Genomic DNA, 19,340 nt, shown 5'->3' on the forward strand with positions numbered 1-19,340 from the left:
CTGTATTATATTTTACTCACTGGCATTATATATGGTGGTATTACTATTTCTAAACAGGGAAGCTGAGGCCCAGAAACATCAACTTATCCAGGTCAGGAGAGTCAGTAACTCAGGTCTGCAGGGCTACAAAGGCCACATTCTGCCTACTGAGTCACCTGCTCATGGTCAAGAGGAAAAGTGGTAGTTTGAACCCCCTGCTTGCTCAAGGCTGTGCAAGGAAACCTGCTGGACAAGTCAGGGCAGACAGGTGGCCTGGAAAATCAGCATAGCCTAGACCACTCCAGAAAAAAGGAGATAAAGAATGTAAAGACAATCTAAGAAAAGTTCTTCATCTTCAAGAGGGAGATGAAAGATGCTGGAAGTTTCATTGCCTGGCTGGTTTTTATGGCTCAGCTTCAAAGAGAAATGACGGACAACCAGGTGGGCTGCTTACAAAAAAAGCAACAATGAGAAGGCATGCCACACTAAGCATCTGAAATATTCCAAACAAAAGACACTGACTTGTGCCATCGGGTTGCCAGGATTATATGCTGGTGTTGAAAAGACCTGGTGTGGCATGGCTCCTGTGATAGAGTATCATTTACGAAGTCTGGCTACTTCTCTTACTTGCAAAGCCCCTTGTCTCCGACCATTCTGCTCTGCCCAAGCCTCTACTTCAATATGGCCATTTGTCTTCTTTGTTCCTTTATAGATACTCCTTCTCTGCTTGGACCCATATCCATCTCAATCCCTGCCTTGGTCTGGCTCACCTCTGTTTGTCCTTAAGCCTCAGGGAGGGCATCTCTTCCTCTGGGAAGCCCTCTTTGACTTTACTCTTCTGGGTTAGGTGCCCATTTTAAGTGCAGCTGGTACTTCTTCCTAGTTCAGCACTTGCTACAAGGGAAAGTAACTGCTTCTCTGTTTGTTGGTCTTCTCACCGAGAGAGTGTATGCTGGTTACTGTGGTAGCCCCAGTGTAAGGGTATGGTACACAGTAGGTGTCCTGTCCAATACATGTCCAACATGGGTGGATAGGGGGTATGTGAACCTTATAACGTCCTCCTGGCTGTGCTCCCTCTCTGAAATATCTCACCTTCACACTCCATGCTACATCAGAGACATCACTATTCTGGTCGTTACTCTCCACTATGTCATTGGCCTTTTCATTACTTCCTTTGAACACTTACATGGGAGTCAGATAGTGATATCTCAGGGGCGGGGAGGAGTTCAGTCAGAAGGGGCATGGGGTCCCAAAAGTCTCCTATATCTTGATCTTGGTAATGGTGACAGGGGTGTATAGGTATGTAAAAATCTTCGAGCAAAACATGTGTAAACAATGCACTCTAATTAATTAAATATATATATTATTATATATTATATTATATATTTATATATATTTATATATAAATATTTATATATAAAATATTATATAATAATATATATTATATATTATTATAACAGTACCATCAGTACCATTATTAATCATTACAATGGATTAAAACACAAGGAATTTATTTAAATCCATGAAGTCATATGACACTCTAAAAGTCACCAAAACAGATGCTTTATGTGCCCCTTATCACCACCCACCACATTTTTATTACTTTCTTTTCGACCCTTTGGTAGCTCTTCCCATTCTGGAAAGACCAGGATGAATCTTCCTTCACGGATCTCTTAATCTCTCTCTTCTCTGAACCACTGACTATTTTGGTTATTCATACATGGCAACATTTCCCAAAGACTGTAAGCAACTTGAAGGAAGAGACTTTATCTTATTTTCAATTTTTATATTCAGAATAGTGCCTGGTACAATGGTGGATTCTAAATATGTTCTTGTTATGAATACATTGAGGGCCAATGTATGTGCTCAGACCCTCAGCAGTTATTAGCTTGCACAGATATTAAAAAGACAGGTTTTCTGTGTCTTCTAGGATGAAACCTTAGTGTTGCTGTGAAAACCATGGTCTTGGATTCATGCATGGTTTCAAATCCAGGTTTTGAAACTCACTGGCTCTCTGCATATCCTCAGCTGTCATCACAAAATCCCTGTTCCCTCACCTGTGTATTAGGGACTTTCTCATTAGGGCTGTTGTGAGAATTATATAAGAACATAATTATTTTCTTAGTGAGCACTTACTGAATCAGTCATTTTGCTAAAAAAGAATAATGGTACCCAAATAAAAGTCCATGCTCTTAAGAGTGTCAGGCAACGGATTCAGCCCAGTGACTGACTCATAGAAAACATTTAACACATGGCAGATATTATTACCAGAGCTATTAAATGGAGATAGTATAGTTTCAGGGAAGAAAACCTATGGACTGGTAAAAATAGAGAAGGCAAGAAAAGTGGGCGCATTGTAAGATGCATGTGCACATAAACACAGAATGAATTTAATCCAAAAGCAATTCCTTTGGGACATTCCATCACATCCCATTATCACGGTCCCAAAGGCAAGAGCTGGCCTCTGATCTTTACATATTTAATATCTTTGAAAAAATTCTGAAACTATAACCATCCAGACACGGTATACAAAGGCAAGTGTATGTGGGAGTTGTGTGCAAAATCGTTGTACTTTACTTCTGGCTCCCAGAATTCTTTAATCATCGTAATTCTTCATGCTTCTCTGCCAACTTTTGACCTTAGGATAGCTCTTTGATTGCTCAATAGGATTTGACAGCAAGGAAGGGAGAACAGTGAGGAACACGTTCTCTGCATGCTCTTACACACTCATTGAAAAGACAACAGTTTAATAATTCTAATTCATATATACTTCTACTCATGCAATCAATAATTTATGGCAATTCCTCTGCAGCATTTTAGTGACAACAGAAAGGGCAAGGTATTTCTTCTCTTCCCTTCACCTTCCTTTCTTCACATAGTCGTGCCTGGAGCCTGGAGAGTACAGAATCTCAAGAAAACAGTTTCCATGGTGATTCTTCCTTTGAGTACCCGACTGTATTTCACTCTTTCTGGAGTGAATTAATGCTTTTTATTGCTTTCATGCTAAATATATTGAAGATTAGATTTGAGTTCCTCTGCAGTGATACAGTTTTATCAGGAAAATAGAAAGTAAAAACACAGCATGACCAAACTCTATCTTTCTGCCACTACACTTTCAGAAAGAAAAAAGACATTTCAGAGGGAAAAATCACCAGCCACAGGGAAATGGATGCAGGTGTCTGGAAGCTTGGATATGCATGTGTGTATCTCAATGTTAGAAAGCCTGTCTTTGAGAGGAAATGATCTTAATTCTTCTACATGTTGAAGGTGGTATAAGTTGACCACAAACATTGAGTTATAAGAAATAATCTAATTTTTTATAAAGAACTTATTAAACTCAACACCAAAGAAACAAACAATCCAGTCATGAAATGGGCAAAAGACATGAAGAGAAATCTCACAGAGGAAGACATAGACATGGCTAAAATGCACATGAGAAAATTCTCTGCATCACGTGCCATCAGGGAAATACAAATCAAAACCACAATGAGATACCACCTCATACCAGTGAGAATGGGGAAAATTAACAAGCCAGGAAACCACAAATGTTGGAGAGGATGTGGAGAAAAGGGAACCCTCTTATACTGTTGGTGGGAATGTGAAATGGTGCAGCCACTCTGGAAAACTGTGTGGAGGTTCCTCAAGGAGTTAAAAATAGACCTGCCCTACGACCCAGCAATTGCACTGTTGGGGATTTACCCCAAAGATTCAGATGCAATGAAACACCGGGACACCTGCACCCCGATGTTTATAGCAGCAATGTCCATAATAGCCAAACTGTGGAAGGAGCCTCAGTGTCCATCGAAAGATGAATGGATAAAGAAGATGTGGTCTATGTATACAATGGAATATTACTCAGCCATTAGAAATGACAAATACCCACCATTTGCTTCAACGTGGTTGGAATTGGAGGGTATGATGCTGAGTGAAGTAACTCAATCGGAGAAGGACAAACATTGTATGTTCTCATTCATTTGGGGAATATAAATAATAGTGAAATGGAATATAAGGGAAGGGAGAAGAAGTGTGTGGGAAATATCAGAAAGGGAGACAGAACATAAAGACTCCTAACTCTGGGAAATGAACTAGGGGTGGTGGAAGGGGAGGAGGGTGGGGGGTGGGGGGGAATGGGTGACGGGTACTGAGGGGGGCACTTGACGGGATGAGCACTGGGTGTTATTCTGTATGTTGGCAAATTGAACACCAATAAAAAATAAATTTATTATAAAAAATTTTAAAAAATTTAAAAAAAATCTAATTTTTAATGTACTACCTTCTCATTAGGACAGAAAATACAAGAGTGCATAGGATAAGGAAATCTTCAAACCCATAAGACCTACCTACTCTATTCTTTATCAAGGAGTCTTGCTTTCTATTTAAGCTAAATAAATGGCCTTCCTTACTTTTCAAAATGGTTCACAGACTTTCCTAAGGTTCCCTAGGCAACTCTGAGTTTCCTGCCAGAGAACCTATCCCACTAGTACTTAACATCTACTGTACAGCTTCCCCACCATAAGCATCATCCCCACTTACTCCCTTGCACCCAGTACAGCATGCAGAGGGAATGAAAATGAGGACCAGGAAACTATGAATGGGTAACTCCGAGGCACTGAGTGTATAAATGAGAAACAAATCTCACCAACAGCTATGGTTTCATGGTCTCTCTTCTATCTTGGGGCAATCAGGAGTTAAAGGGAAGAATTGGTGTTGGGAGGTGGCGGTAAGCAAAGAGCATACCATCCACTGAGGCTTCTTTCTTCACCATTATATACCCACCTCACGTGGGTATATAACCAGGAGAAAACTGGGATTTTTAGCCAATTTGAGCCAACTAATAAGCATCTATGCCAAACCAGGTGGTGACCCCGGTGCAGAGGGGCACAGAATAGAGCACAAGAATTTTTATCCCCAGAAAGTTTAGAGTTCAAGAGAGATATTTTGAGAGATCATGGGGAAGGGGGTGTGGCTGAGTATAAACACAGATACCTTTGATTACCAGTAACAGTGCCAAAACTAGTATTTACTCAACAGTATCTTAGGTACTCTTTTAAGCACCAAAAATGCATGAACTCACTTGATTGTTGCAGCACATCTACAAGTTGGTACTGTTATTTTAATTAACATAGAAAGAAACCAAGGCTGAGGAAGGCTAGGTCACTTGCCTAACAAGTGCCTAAAGCCACTTAGTAATGGAGGCAAGCTTCAAATCCGGACAGTGTGGTCCCTGAGTCAGTATCTTTACAACTACAAGGTTCTGAACCTCAGGCTCCTGGGATCTCACTTACGAAAACTATGAAGTGTTTCCCACAGTCTCATTTGCTGTATAAATCACCCAAAGTCCATTATGTTCATAAATCCTGGGCAATCCCCAGGATTCATAAAGGGCTTTGTAAAATTCCAGATTCCAAAAGGAAAAGTACCTTCTGTGGCTAAGTAGATGTGTGAACAGACTGACTTACATGTCCTTCTAACTCTAACATATACTATGACTCTGGTTCAGGGAGAAGTTTTCAAAAGGACTAAGTGTTGAAGGACTGAAGGTTAGGTTTCGTCCCATAGAACTATTACACTCCAGTTGTGAGGTGGGTCTACAAAGGGGCCCTTTTGGAGCTCATTTTCTTAAGTATCTTTGAGGAAATACAAAATTCACTAACTGTATACTAAATTTCACTCAGTAGAAAACAGTGTCAAGAACAAGGTCTCAGGGTTTTAGCTCAGAGACACTTCCCTTCACTGCAAAGAGTGTGGATCCACTCAACTATGGTAAACACACTCATTAAATTAAAAAATCACAAGAAGGAAGTGTATTAAGCCTCAAAGTGCAAGATTCTAAGGCTTTAAATTTTGCTTTTGCTTTGCTGAGATAAATTTCTGTTTCCTGTAATGGGCATGTATAATTTTAACTATTACAAAATATCTCATTTAAAAAGATGCAATGACTCCCATCTCACTGAAAGATGGGTGAGAGAGACATTGATTTAGTGACTGCTATCTCTTTTGAGTTCAGAATTAGGAAGAAAAAAAATGATTTAACCTCTAGCATTCTCTGTCCTACTGCATGACTCCCATACATGGAATATTTTGAAATGAGACTCTTCCATAGTTAGTAATGAGAGTCATTACTTATCAGGTAGTGAAAACTGCAAGTGTGTGTGTTTGTTTTCACCAAGGAAGAGAGATCGGGTATCTCAGAGTTAACCAATCCCTGTGGGTCCTTTGGACTCCAGAGCCCATGCCTTAACACTGCTCTCCTGTCCTTCTCAACTGGACAAATTCATGCTCCAATGTGTGTGGAAGATTAACCTTCATCACTAGAAAGAACAGCCTCAAGAGTCATGATCATGTCTGATCAGGCAATGTAGGCAGAGATATTCTCTGCATTTTCAGAAGAAACTGACGAGGTCTTTGAGGCACTTAATGGAAAGAGGGAGGGGGAAAGCTCTAGGCGCCTACAAGGTGTGAGTTTGGAGAGAAAAACACAGATTAGATGTGTCTTCCTGCCGGAGCTACATGTGGCATGCCAGCTGGCTCCCTTTCCAATTGCCTCTTTATTAGTGAATCCAACAATCATATTTTGCTAATCTTCTCATAAATAAAATATCATACATATCACAAAGGCATCCCTGATGGCAGACTGCACTCCAAGTTAGCTAGAATGGATGAAGGGAAAACAGGGCACTTTCAGGTATGTGTAATTATTGCAATTACCGGCATTGTAAATGTCTGCAAAATCTGCAGTATGGCGGGCTCCTTGATGTTCAGTGCATCCCCAGGAATACAGTCTGCTGTTGGGACTTTTTAGGGTCTTATGGTATCTGTTTAGGGGCTCTCTTTTTATAGTACTTGGCAGAAAAATTAAATTGTTTTGCCAGAGACTTTATACCATCCTATATCTGTTGCTAAATAATTAGCATCTTATATAGCACAGAGAAGGTCAACTTGCATTTCTGAATATTCTCCTCTCCCTCTTCATTTTCCCTGGCCTCCCAGAGAGGATAACTGAGTAATTAAGAGCTTGGGCTTTGAAGTCAGATGGATCTGGGGTCAGAGCACAGTCCTGCCGCATATTAACTGGAAGATCTTGGGAGTGTCAGTTATTCTTATTCCCAGTTTCCTCCTTGGTAAACAGTGAAGAAAAATCTTTCCTCTTTTATAGCTTAGTTGTGAGGATTCAATGAGATAATGCAAATAAAGGAGCTAGCACCAGGCATAGCATCTGATGAGCCTTTAATAAAGGTTAGAAAGAGAGGGGGGTGGGAAGTGGGACACGAGGGACAAAAATGTGGGGGGCAGAGTGGGTATGTTCATTGAGATTTTTTTGTCTTTCTTTCCTTCATGAGAAGTTTATCATCTCACAATGGGTTCCAACTAATCTACCCATACTGTTGGCTATAGCTTTCTTTTCTCCCCCAAAGTCAGAAGTATAAATCTCTCCCACTGATATGATGATTGAGATAAGGTCCAAGTACTCATTTACTGTTTAAAAACAACCTTTTGTGGGGATTTTTGATGGATTGCAGGGATATTTATGACTCAGGCCTCCTGGCAAAGTCCCTGATGCTGACTCATTCATTACCCGAGGAGGAAAGGAGGCAGCTGAAATCATCATTCATTTATTCTGCTGCTCAGTTATGGTGAAAGGTCAGAGGTAAGCCACTCAGCACAGGGCTCAGTACGAGAATCAGAATTTCAATAACGTCTCTACCGCAAGAGAAAAAAAAAAAAAAGAATTTCCAACATTCATGAAAAAAAAAAAAAAAGAAGAATTTCTAACATTCATGAAAAGGTTTGCAAAGTCCTTCTTAACACAAATGCCACAGCAGTGCTAAGCGCTAATATTCTGTGTGATGCCTCGGGCTCTCAGCTCCAAACTCACAGAAACTCCAGCTCCTCTGCAGAGGAAGTGAAAACCAAGTGACAGCTGACAGGGAGGAAGGGCAGAAATAGAAAGGAGGCAAGATTCGGAATTTCCACAGCGACTCAGGCCCTGACATGATGAATGAAGAGCAAACTTGCAGAAATAGACGTGGAAATAGAAAAAGTTTCCAAAAACAAGAAGTGTAAAATTGATGATTATTACCCTGCACAGTAATAACATTCCTAACACTATCACCATCATACTACAATCGCCAATGAAGACAATATCGACAAAATTTACAAAATATAAGTTCAAGGGGTGCCTATGTGGTTCAGTTGGTGAAGTGTCTGCCTCTGCCTTCGACTCAGGTTGTGAACCCAGGGTCCTGGGATTGAGCCCCTCCTTAGGCTCCCTGCTCAGTGGGGGGTCTGCTTCTCCCTCTCCCTCTGCCCCCACACCCTAGCTTGTGCTCTTTCTTTAAATCCTTAAAAAAATAAAATCTTTTTTAAAAGTTCAGAAATATGTAAACCAGAAAGAGGAAGCACAAATAATTGACACTTCTTTGAGTACTTTGCATTAGGGATGGGGCTACAAAATCTAAATGCATCGTTTCATTTCATCCTCAAGCAGTACTGTAAGAATGGTTCTCCTTCTACACATACCTACAGCAGCAGAACTTGATTGAGGCTTAGAAAGGTACATAACTCTCGCAAGACCACATACTTAATACATAAAAATGGTTTCTAAAGCCCATTTTCTGCTGTCACTGCTTCAGCAAAGCAGAGTTGTGTTGAAAGCACTATCCAGTGCCCATAAATTATTGACATATACATGCCATACAAATCATTTTGGAGTATTCCACATTAATCTTGGCTCTCAGTATAGGATATGGGAGAAAATTTGGGTCAAACTTGGACTTCCAAGCCAGTGCGAACCCTCAGCATTGCTTCCTTTGCAAATCTCTATCAGTGAGGCTGCTATTTCATAATCTACAAACTATAGACAAGTAGCAAGGAGCACATTCAGTGCAAATTATATGGCAACACAGGATAAAATTTATTTTATTTCCAAAGCACAGGGCTGAGCAGTACAAAAATTATAATGGCATTTATAGGATTGCAAGTTTACTTGAGGTCAATGTCAACAGAAATATTTTTGTAAGATATGAAACTGGCGAGGGGACATCTGTCTAGTTTCAATGTAGCAGATGCTCCCAACAGAACCACCTTTGCTCCATATTTTAAATAAAGGAAAAACTTCTCTAGAACCCATCCATCAACATTTGGTTTTCAGTAAGAACATATGGCCTAATAAAGTATACATACCAAGCCTTAAAACGAGAGAGATAAGATGATAGGAAATGGAGTTCTTGAATGGAAGGCTGTTTGTGTCTAAGCATGGGCTAGAGTTTTAGATCAAATGTCCTTCAGGCAAGCCTGGAGTTGGCATCTAGTTTGAGAAGGGCATGTGTAGATCTGGGGTAGGGAAAGTAAAGCAAGCATGCCTGCATGCACACACGCACATGCACACACACACATGCATGATTGTTCTTATAGTAGGATAAGGTATAATTACTATCATGGGGTGAATTCTGCTTCTCACGGTCCCACCTCAAGGTCTTTGCAACACACTGGTTGGATACTACTGATCTGTGTGGGATTTAGTTTGAATCATGACGATCACAATAACAGTAGTAATAGTAGTGGTGATGGTGAGACTGGAAGTAAAGGCAGTAGGAGCAGTAGTAATAACAGCTAACGTACATGAGCATTTCCAGGCACTGTTTTAAAGTGCTTTATGCATATTACCTCATAGGGTTGTGGTGAAGGTAAGTGGGTTAGGGACTATTATTCTAGCCTTTTAACAGATGGACAAATGTATTAAGTGCTCTGAGCATGGTATCTCACTCGCTCCTCCAAATTACCTGTGTTAGTACTTCACTATCCCCATTTTACAGATGAAGAAATTGAGGCACAGATGGTTACATGCTCAGAGTCCCACAAAGAGCTGAAATTCACCCCCAGGTTTGTTTGATTTCAAAGCTCACGTACTTACCTGCTATCCTGTGTATCAATATTCCTTCTGACCCTGTGGCCATGTCCTACCCTGTCCTCCCAGCCTCCAATTCTCCTTTCTCCCACTCTTCCTGTTCTAGTGAGACTGAGACACAACGTGTCTACTTGCTCAGTTGCCACATGAAATAAAATCAATGCCTACCTCCAAGGGCTGGTGTGACAACTGAAATCCTAGAATATATGGAAGGGGTTTGCACTGTACTTCCCACTGAAAGACCTGATACTGATTATTGGAATCAGATTGTGGCTCTCACCACCCTCACTGTTCCCTGCGAAGGGCCTTTACTTCCCAGCTCCTGAAGAAAGCTGAGGATGTATTTCCAAGGAGATGAAGTAAGGGGGCCAAGGGTTAACACGTGAGAGGTGAACTGAACCAGATGAGGGTGGGGGTTGTCAGCTTTGGATCTCATTGCTGGGAACCCTCATCTTTTTAATTATTTGTATAAATCACTTGACTGTGAAGGCACCACACACCAAAGCTTCCGAGTGTGCCGATGATAATAAATTGGGTGGCACAATAAATAGTAAGGGAGACCAGGCTGCCAAATAAAGAAGGATTTAGATCATTTAAATCCTAGGCTATGGGTTGTCAAATCCAGTTTAATACTGGTAAGTGTGGGATAATAACTCATAGCAAACACTCCTCCCATCCCCAACCCCCCGGCCACAGCTCTTCCAACTACTTCCCTCACCCCTTGCAAACAGAAAGAGCACCCCAAGGGGATTTTCAGAATGAAAAGGGACGGTATATACTGACCAGAAATGAGCCCAAGTTATTACATAATAATCCCAGACGCCTCAGCTTGGGCTTAGAGCAAATACGAACAGCTAATAGAAAGCCGCAAGGTTCGATTAGCTGCAAAAGAGATTCTAAATCAGAGCAGGTTTTATACTATTAAATTGGATGGGGAAAAGGAGTCTCATGGTTGGATATAGTGGAGAGATGGAAAGGATTAGGGAAACACAGAGCTGTGAGCATTGCTGGCTGGAGAAGGAGTGGCCTCAGGGTGGAGTCAACTTGCAGGGCATTAATGTCAAAGCACAAGACAATTTAGTCATCCAAATGGCCCATTCTCAATAGCCGGCCAGTCCTGAGAGAACTCAGACTTACATTCAGAGACGTGGCCTTGAGGGCGAGGGAATTAGGATCCTACTTAGTGCCATGGGAATCTCAGCAAATGGAATAATTAGTCATTGCTGGATGTGATGATGAATTATTTCATTAATTCAACAAATATTTATTGAACACCACATATGTGGCAGGGATTGTTCCAGAGCTGAAGATATATCACTACACAAAACAGACTTGACAGTGACAATACTAGCAATTGAGCATTTACATCATACCACATTCTTCACATTCACTAGATCCTTCAATCCTCACAACACTCTAAAGATTCAGTTACTGTTACAAACAGAACTCATATTTTGAAGTCCTAACCTACAATGTGATGGCATTTGGAAGTGGGGCTTTTGGGAGGTGGTGAAGTTCAGAAAGGTCACGAGGATGGGGCCCTCATGATGGGATTAGTGCCCTCACAGGAAGAGAAACCAGATACTGGCACAGAATAGAGAGCCAAGAGATAGGCCCACACTTTTATGGTCATTTAATCTACAATGAAGAATATACAAAGAGGAAAATATAGCCTCTTCAATAAATGGTGTTGGGAAAACTGGACAGCTACATGCAAAAGAATGAAACTGGACCACTTTCTTACACCATATGCAAAAATAAATGCAAAATTAAAGATTAAATGTGAGACCAGAGCCCATAAAAAATCCTAGAAGAGAGCACAGGTAGTAATTTCTTTGATATCAGTCATAACAACATTTTTCTAGATATGTCTCCTGAGGCAAGAGAAACAAAACCAAGTATAAACTACTGGGACTGTATCAACATAAAAGAACTTTTTGTATAGGGAAAGAAACTATCACTAAAATTAAAAGACAACCTAACAAATGGGAAAAGATATTTGCAAATGATGTATCTGATCAAGGGTTAATACCCAAAATATATGAAAAAACTTAACACCAAAAAAACCCCAAACAATCTAATTTTAAAAATGGGCAGAGGACCTGAACAGACATTTTCCCAAAGACATATAGATGGTGAACAGACACACAAAAAGATGCTCAATACCACTAATCATCAGGGAAATGCAAATGAAAATCACAATGAGATATCACCTCCTACCTGCCAGAATGACTAGTATTAAAAAGACAAAATAAACGTTGGTGAGAATGTGGAGAGAAAGGAAGCCTCATACTGTTTTGATGGATATGCAAGCTGGTGCAGGCACTGTGGAAAACAGTATGGAGGATCCTCAAAAAATTAAAAATAGTTATTATCACATGATCTAAAAATTCTACTGAGTATTTACCCAAAGAAAATGAAAACACTAATTTGAAAAGATGTATGCACTCCTCTGTTTATTGCAGCACTATTTACAATAGCCAAGATATAGAAGCAACTCAAGTGTCCACTGATAGATGGATTAAGATGTGGTGCACACACATACACACACACAGAATGAAATATTACTCAGCCACAAAAGAATGAAATCTTGCCATTTGGAACAATATGGATAGACCTAGAAGGTATATGTTAAATGAAATAAGTCACAAAGAGAAAGAAAATACTGTATCATTTCACTTATATAAGGAATCTGAAAAAAAAAACAACAAATCAACAAAAAACAAAAAAGCAGGGGATCCCTGGGTGGCTCAGCAGTTTAGCGCCTGCCTTTGGTCCAGGGTGCAATCCTGGGATCGAGTCCCGTGTCGGGCTCCTGGCATGGAGCCTGCTTATCCCTCTGCCTGTGTCTTTGCCTCTCTCTATATATCATAAATAAATTTTAAAAAATCTTTAAAAAAAACCCAAAAAAGCAGACAGACCTATAAATACAGAGAACAAACTGGTAGTTGTTGGCTGGGATATGTAGATAGGGGATGGGTAAAAGGGGTGAAGGGGAGGGGCAGGTGCAGGCTTCCAGTATGGAATGAACATATCACGGATGAAAGGTACAGCATAGGGAATATAGTCAATGGTACTGTAATGCTGTTGTATGGTGACAGATGGGAGCCACACTTGTGGCAAGCAGGGCATAATGTTGAGAATTGTCAAAAGCACTATGTTACACACTCAAAACTGATGTCACATTGTATGTCAACCATACATCAGTAAAAATATATATAAAGGAAAAATAAAATAAAATGACTTTAAAAAGACACCAAAGAGCTTGCTTTCTCTCTGCAACGTGAGGACACAGAGAGAAAGTAGCCATCTGCAAGCCAAGAAGAGAGTCCTTGCCGGGGAAATGAGTCAGCCAGCACCCTGATCTTAGACTTTTCAGCCTCTAGACTGTGAGACATAAATTCCTGTTGCTTAAGCCACCCAGTCCACGGTATTTTGTTATGGCAGCCTAAGCAGACTTATATAGTTACTATTATCATCATCATTTTATAAAGGAGGACATGGAGGCTCAGAGAGATTAAGTAACCTGCCCAGATCATGCAGGAAGAATAATCCTGACATTCGAACCTCATCTGTCTAAAGCTTAGCTGCATTTACCCTGCTACCAAATGACAAAGTTAGTCCTAGCAGCTTCTGTAACCAGTGATGACATCTCAGCCAGCTTTCCCTCACCCCAGCTCCACCCCCTTTCCTATGTGTGTAGGTAGGGACACTTCACTATGAGTATGAGTTAAAGTAGATTAGAATATTCTGGCTCTGGGATCTGGTAACGACTACCAAAAGCACCATGAGGCTATGACGTCATGACTGCAGCTTTGTGTTTTCATCTCTGCTCCATCACAACCCCATAGGACACATCTATGGGTCATTTCCGGCATCTCTAATTGGCTCTTTTTTAAAATCAGTAACTCGGGCAGCCCCAGTGGCAGAGCAGTTTAGTGCCACCTGCAGCCCAGGGTGTGATCCTGGAGACCTGGGATCGAGTCCCACATCAGGCTCCTTGCATGGAGCCTGCTTCTCCCTCTGCCTCTCTCTCTCTCTCTCTCTCTCTCTCTCTCTTTTTCTCTGTGTGTGTGTGTCTCTCATGAATAAATGAATAAAATCTTAAAAAAAATCAGTAACCCATTTATTTATTCTCAAGCCCAGTACTGCCCAACAGGAGTCATGTGAGCTACATACATAATTTTAAATTTTCTAGTAGCAACATTCAAAAGAAGAAACAGGTAGAATTTTCTTTTAAGATTTTATTTGCTAGAGAGAGAGAGAGAGAGAGAGAGAGAGAGAGAGAGAGAGAGAGAGAGAGAACGAGCAGGGGTGAGGAGAAGAGGGAGAAGCACACTCCCTGCTGACTCCATCCTGGGATCATGACCTGAGCCAAAGGCAGATGCTTGACCAATTGAGCCACCCAGGAACCCAAAACAGGTAGAATTTAACAACATTTTATTTAACCAAATTTAGTGAAAATATGATTTCAAAATGTAATGAACAAAATGTATGCTCTCTTTTTTTCATACTAAGTCATTAAAACCTGGTGTGTATTTTATACTTATAGCTTATCTCAGTTTGGATTAGTTACATTTCAAGGGCTCAATAGGTAGCAGGGCTGACATCTTAGACAGTGAGCTCCAGCTGCATTCCGTAGTTTTCATTGTCTTGTCCTGACTATATTATGTTATACTGTCCTACTACATTATAAAAACTGCGCTTTCTAGTGGCGTTTATTGAGTATCTAAAACATGCCAAGAATGTTCTGAGCATTTTCATACACATCACATGTAATCCTTCCAGTAGCTCTCCTCAAAAATATTGTTGGCTCTACCTTACAGCCAGAAGAAACCAAGGAAAGTGAGTGAAGGCTCCAAAATTATAGGAAATATTTAATGTTGTGTCTTCAACACTTAGCACACTGCCTTGTCTAGAACATGATAATATCAATGGAATGAATGGAAAGTTACTTAGCAAGCCTGCAGAAGAGCTGGGATTTGAATCAGGTACCCTTGATTTTTTGAAGATTTAATTTATTTATTTGAGAGAGAGAGACAGAGCACATGGAAGGAGGGAAGAGGGAGAGGGAAAATCAGACTCTGCTGAGCAAGAGCCTGACATGGGGCTCTATCCCAGGACTCTGGGATCATGATCTGAGTCAAAGGCAGTCACTTAACTGACTGAGCCACCCCAGGTACACCTGATTTTGAAGCTGGTAGGCTTCCATTGATGTCGCCTTAATTCTTGTGGGTCTGTCATAGCACCCAACACAGTGTGCAGTGATTCCCCAATGCTTGTTAAATAAATAAATTTTTTTTAAAAGCCTTTCATCCTGGTCAAATAATTTATAGGTGTGAAACTCTTCATCTAGGTGTTACAATTACTGGTGTCTCCCTCTCCTTTGATGGCATTTGTTTAACAAATAGTTGCTAGATACCTACTCAGAAGAGGGGATTATGGCCATCCTCAGGTGTGCAAAGTCATCAAAACATGATCCCTCTCCTCCAACCCCAGTCTGGTTTGGCAATCAGGCTATGGGAGTGTTTAATACAGTGAAATGCTATTAAGAACCTGATATTCTCAGAAAGACCAAGCTGGAAGTGACTATAAATACCATTTTATAATCTGCACGACATAATATACTATCCAGTTTCCACACAAAGGACTCTCATGTTCTCAACGTGAAGTTCTTGAAGGAAGAAATTCATAAATTCTTTACTCCCCAGGGTATTTTACAGAATGCTAAGTAAGTGACGGGTGATCATCTCTTAATTAACTGACCCAGCTCTGTTTCTGCTTCTGTGTGTACCAAGTAACCAAGAGTCAGATTCCTCACAGACAAGGAGTGTCTCGGTCAGACACTGTTAAAGTTCTAATTATAGAAAGCATTTCTTAAAGAATAAAGAGGTAGAAAAAAAAAAAAAAAGAATAAAGAGGTAGGAGGGCTCTCCACTTTGACTTATATTTGAAAGCCCTATAACTAATTCTGTTGAGAGTTTTTTTTATTAAATTGACTAATTACTAAATTAATTCATTCAAAAATTTATTAAGTATTATGCATTAGCCAGTATGACTAGAACTATGAACATGGTGCTTCCTGCCCTTGAGGATATCACTGTCTGGTGAGGAATACAGACATATAAGGAGGTAAATGCAGCATAGTATGAAAGATACTAAAATGAGGGTAAGGATAGAATTCTATGGTAATAAGTAGAAGAAGCATTTAACTTAAACTTGAGGATATCAGGGAAAGCTCCCTGGAGAAAGCATCCAAAGTCTAGTAGTACAGGACAAATCAGTCAGCCTGACCAGGGGCACCTGGATGGCTCAGTTGGTTAAGCATCTGCCTTGGGCTCAGGTTGTGATCTCAGGAACCTGGGATCATGACCTCTCCCCCAAATCATGCTTGCTCTCTGTCTCTCTCTCAAAAAATTAAATAAAATCTTTAAAAAAAAAAAAACTCAGCCTGACCAAAGGGCAAAGGATGGGGGAGGGAAGTATACCAGGCAGAGGGAGATAGCTCATAAGACCCACAGAGCAGGACACATTTGGGGACGAATAGAGACTTTAGGGAGATAGGAGCATGAAGTGCCAGGGTGGGGCAAAAGAAAGGTGTGTCCAAACGATACTGGAGAAGTAAGCTTGAGGTTCCTCATGAAGATTTTCATGGACAACAGGAAGAGGAGGCATCATGTTTAAGGAAAGAAGTGAGAATTATGCTGTATAAGCATTATAGTGTTTACCATGTTTCATTATGGTATTTCTCACATTCTGTGGCCACTGTCTATATACCTCTACCATTAGACTGATAGCCTTAAGACAAGACTCCTATCTTATTTACTTTTGTATCTCCATTGCCCCAATACAGTATCTACTGGATAACTGATGTTTAATACTTATATTCATGACTGATTTCTCTAGGAATCCTTGGTAGGTTTGAGGGGATTCAGTCTGCTGAGGATGTATCACCACAGAGGTCCTTAACTTAGATTCCTTGGACCTCCTGAAATCACAAGCACAAATCTCAGTGTAAATATGTACAAGTTTTCAGAAGTGAGGGATCATTACTTTCTTGAGATTCTCAGAGGGGTAAGACTGCGCAATGATCATGAAGTATTATGTAAATGGAGAACCTTGGGAAATATGGTTTTAGAGCCTGCTTTTGCTAGGGAAGACCTCTCAGAGGCCAACTGCTCAAGGACAGTTCACACCAAAGGCAGCAAAACGATGGGCAAATGTGGATTCCCAAGTGGAGAAGATGGAGGGGGGAAAAGAGACCAGTTCTATGATGGGAAAATGATGTGTACAACAAAAGGAAAAGAATCTTGGAGATGGTACAGTCACTTCCCTCATGTCTTCTGAGTTAGCAATCAATAGCAACCCAGTCCTTAATGAAAACTATTCCAAGTAGAGGTATGAGGAGTTGTGAAGTCACCACTGGAATGGGCCATTGTAAAGGAAGCGCCCTTAGAGGCCCAGAGCTCAAGGAAGACAAGGTACTGGTTGTTACTACTGGCAGGAAAAGGTCTTGTGGAAGCTACCTGCCTCCCCCTTTCTCTTTCACGAATTTGGGTCTGCAGACGTAAAACAGTATTTTTAAATGATAGAAATTACACATACACAAACACATTCACACACCCACACAGAATTTCTTGCTGGGTATTCATTAAAATTTTATGGCAATTCTGTCTCCATGGCAGAAAATTGATGATTTTTCTTATGTTTTCTAAATTTTTGAAAAAATAATAAGCACGTTTTGCTTTTACAGGTGTCACACCTGGTGGGGGGGGGGGGAGGATATTCCATTCTGAAAAAAGAATGGTAGAGTAAAAAAATGCAAAAAACAAACAAAAAACTCTCAAAACCATGATGGTCACAAGAAAGGACAGTACTCATTAGTGTTCCATAGGCCATGAAGAAACACATTAAATATGCAGATGCCTGGGTCTAGCCCCGGTTCTACTGAGTCAGACTCTTAAAGGAATCTGAAGTGTGAATCTGCAACTTACAAACTCCAAAAATAACTCCTATACTCAATGCTGGGATTTTGAAAATACCTGGTCAACAGTGGTGAGGCTCTCTCAGTAAGGAAGGTTCAAAACTAGCATCTGACCTCTCTTCTCCATGTATGTATGTGCCATAGACACTAAGAGGGCATGGGGAAGAGGTGAGCTTAATACATCCCCTTAACTTTTCATCTAGTGATTTCACAAAAGTGATTTTTTTCCCACCTTCCAAAACACTGTCATATATATATATCTTTAAAATAAACTTAATAAAAATAGACCTGCCCTACGACCCAGCAATTGCACTGGTGGGGATTTACCCCAAAGATTCAGATGCAATGAAACGCCGGCACACCTGCACCCCGATGTTTATAGCAGCAATGTCCACAATAGCCAAACTGTGGAAGGAGCCTCGGTGTCCATCGAAAGATGAATGGATAAAGAAGATGTGGTCTATGTATACAATGGAATATTACTCAGCCATTAGAAACGACAAATACCCACCATTTGCTTCGACGTGGATGGAACTGGAGGGTATTATGCTGAGTGCAGTAAGTCAATCGGAGAAGGACAAACAGTGAATGTTCTCATTCATTTGGGGAATATAAATAATAGTGAAAGGGAATATAAGGGAAGGGAGAAGAAATGTGTGGGAAATATCAGGAAGGGAGACAGAACATAAAGACTCCTAACTCTGGGAAACGAACTAGGGGTGGTGGAAGGGGAGGAGGGCGGGGGGTGGGGGTGAATGGGTGACAGGCACTGAGGGGGACACTTGACGGGATGAGCACTGGGTGTTTTTCTGTATGTTGGTAAATTGAACACCAATAAAAATTAATTTATTAAAAAAATAAAATAAACTTAAAATCTGAAGTTGGAGGTAATAGTGGCAGGGGAAGGAAGACAGTATAAAATTATGAGCTGACAATGTTGTATATCCATACTAATGCCACCTTTCTGAGAAAGTAGGATAAAATCACTAACGGCATCCTGGTAGACAGCATACTTCCTTATAGACACCTGAGAATTTTTCACCCTCTTACACATCTAGATGCCAGGGTAGACTCAATAGCTAGGGGTATTAATAACAACCCAAGGGGCTGTCACTCTCAGGTGGTGGTGACAATCCCCAGGGCTCTGAGGATCATGCCAGATTAGGAAGAGCTGGGTTTTCTATAGCTGCCAGTTTTGCCTGTGCTAGAAAAATGGCTCCCAATACCCAGGCTATAATTTTAGGTCATCCAATTTTTAATTTATTCTAAAATGTTATATTTGATACAACCTTGTATGTCATCCTAAATTCTTTTGAAATAGAGTGGAGTAAAAATATTCTAGTTCAACAACCCTGTTTTGACAGATCAATATCAGCCTAGTTTCCAAATATAGACAGGTGGACTGAATGCTGCTGTTTCTATGCTTCTAGGTAAGAGACTGTATTTTTTTGTGGAGGGAGACTTGTCTGG

At 40.5% G+C, this 19,340-nt stretch overlaps 1 protein-coding gene across 6 annotated transcripts in view; it reads right to left on the bottom strand.

Annotated features, from left to right (window-relative positions):
- PPP2R2B (protein phosphatase 2 regulatory subunit Bbeta) overlaps positions 1-19,340 on the bottom strand; it is a 448,486-nt gene that overhangs the window by 129,811 nt on the left and 299,335 nt on the right. The gene's annotated exons all lie outside the window — the stretch shown is intronic.

The sequence above is a fragment of the Vulpes lagopus genome, chromosome 8 (genome assembly GCF_018345385.1).
Source record: "Vulpes lagopus strain Blue_001 chromosome 8, ASM1834538v1, whole genome shotgun sequence".
NCBI lineage: Eukaryota > Metazoa > Chordata > Mammalia > Carnivora > Canidae > Vulpes > Vulpes lagopus.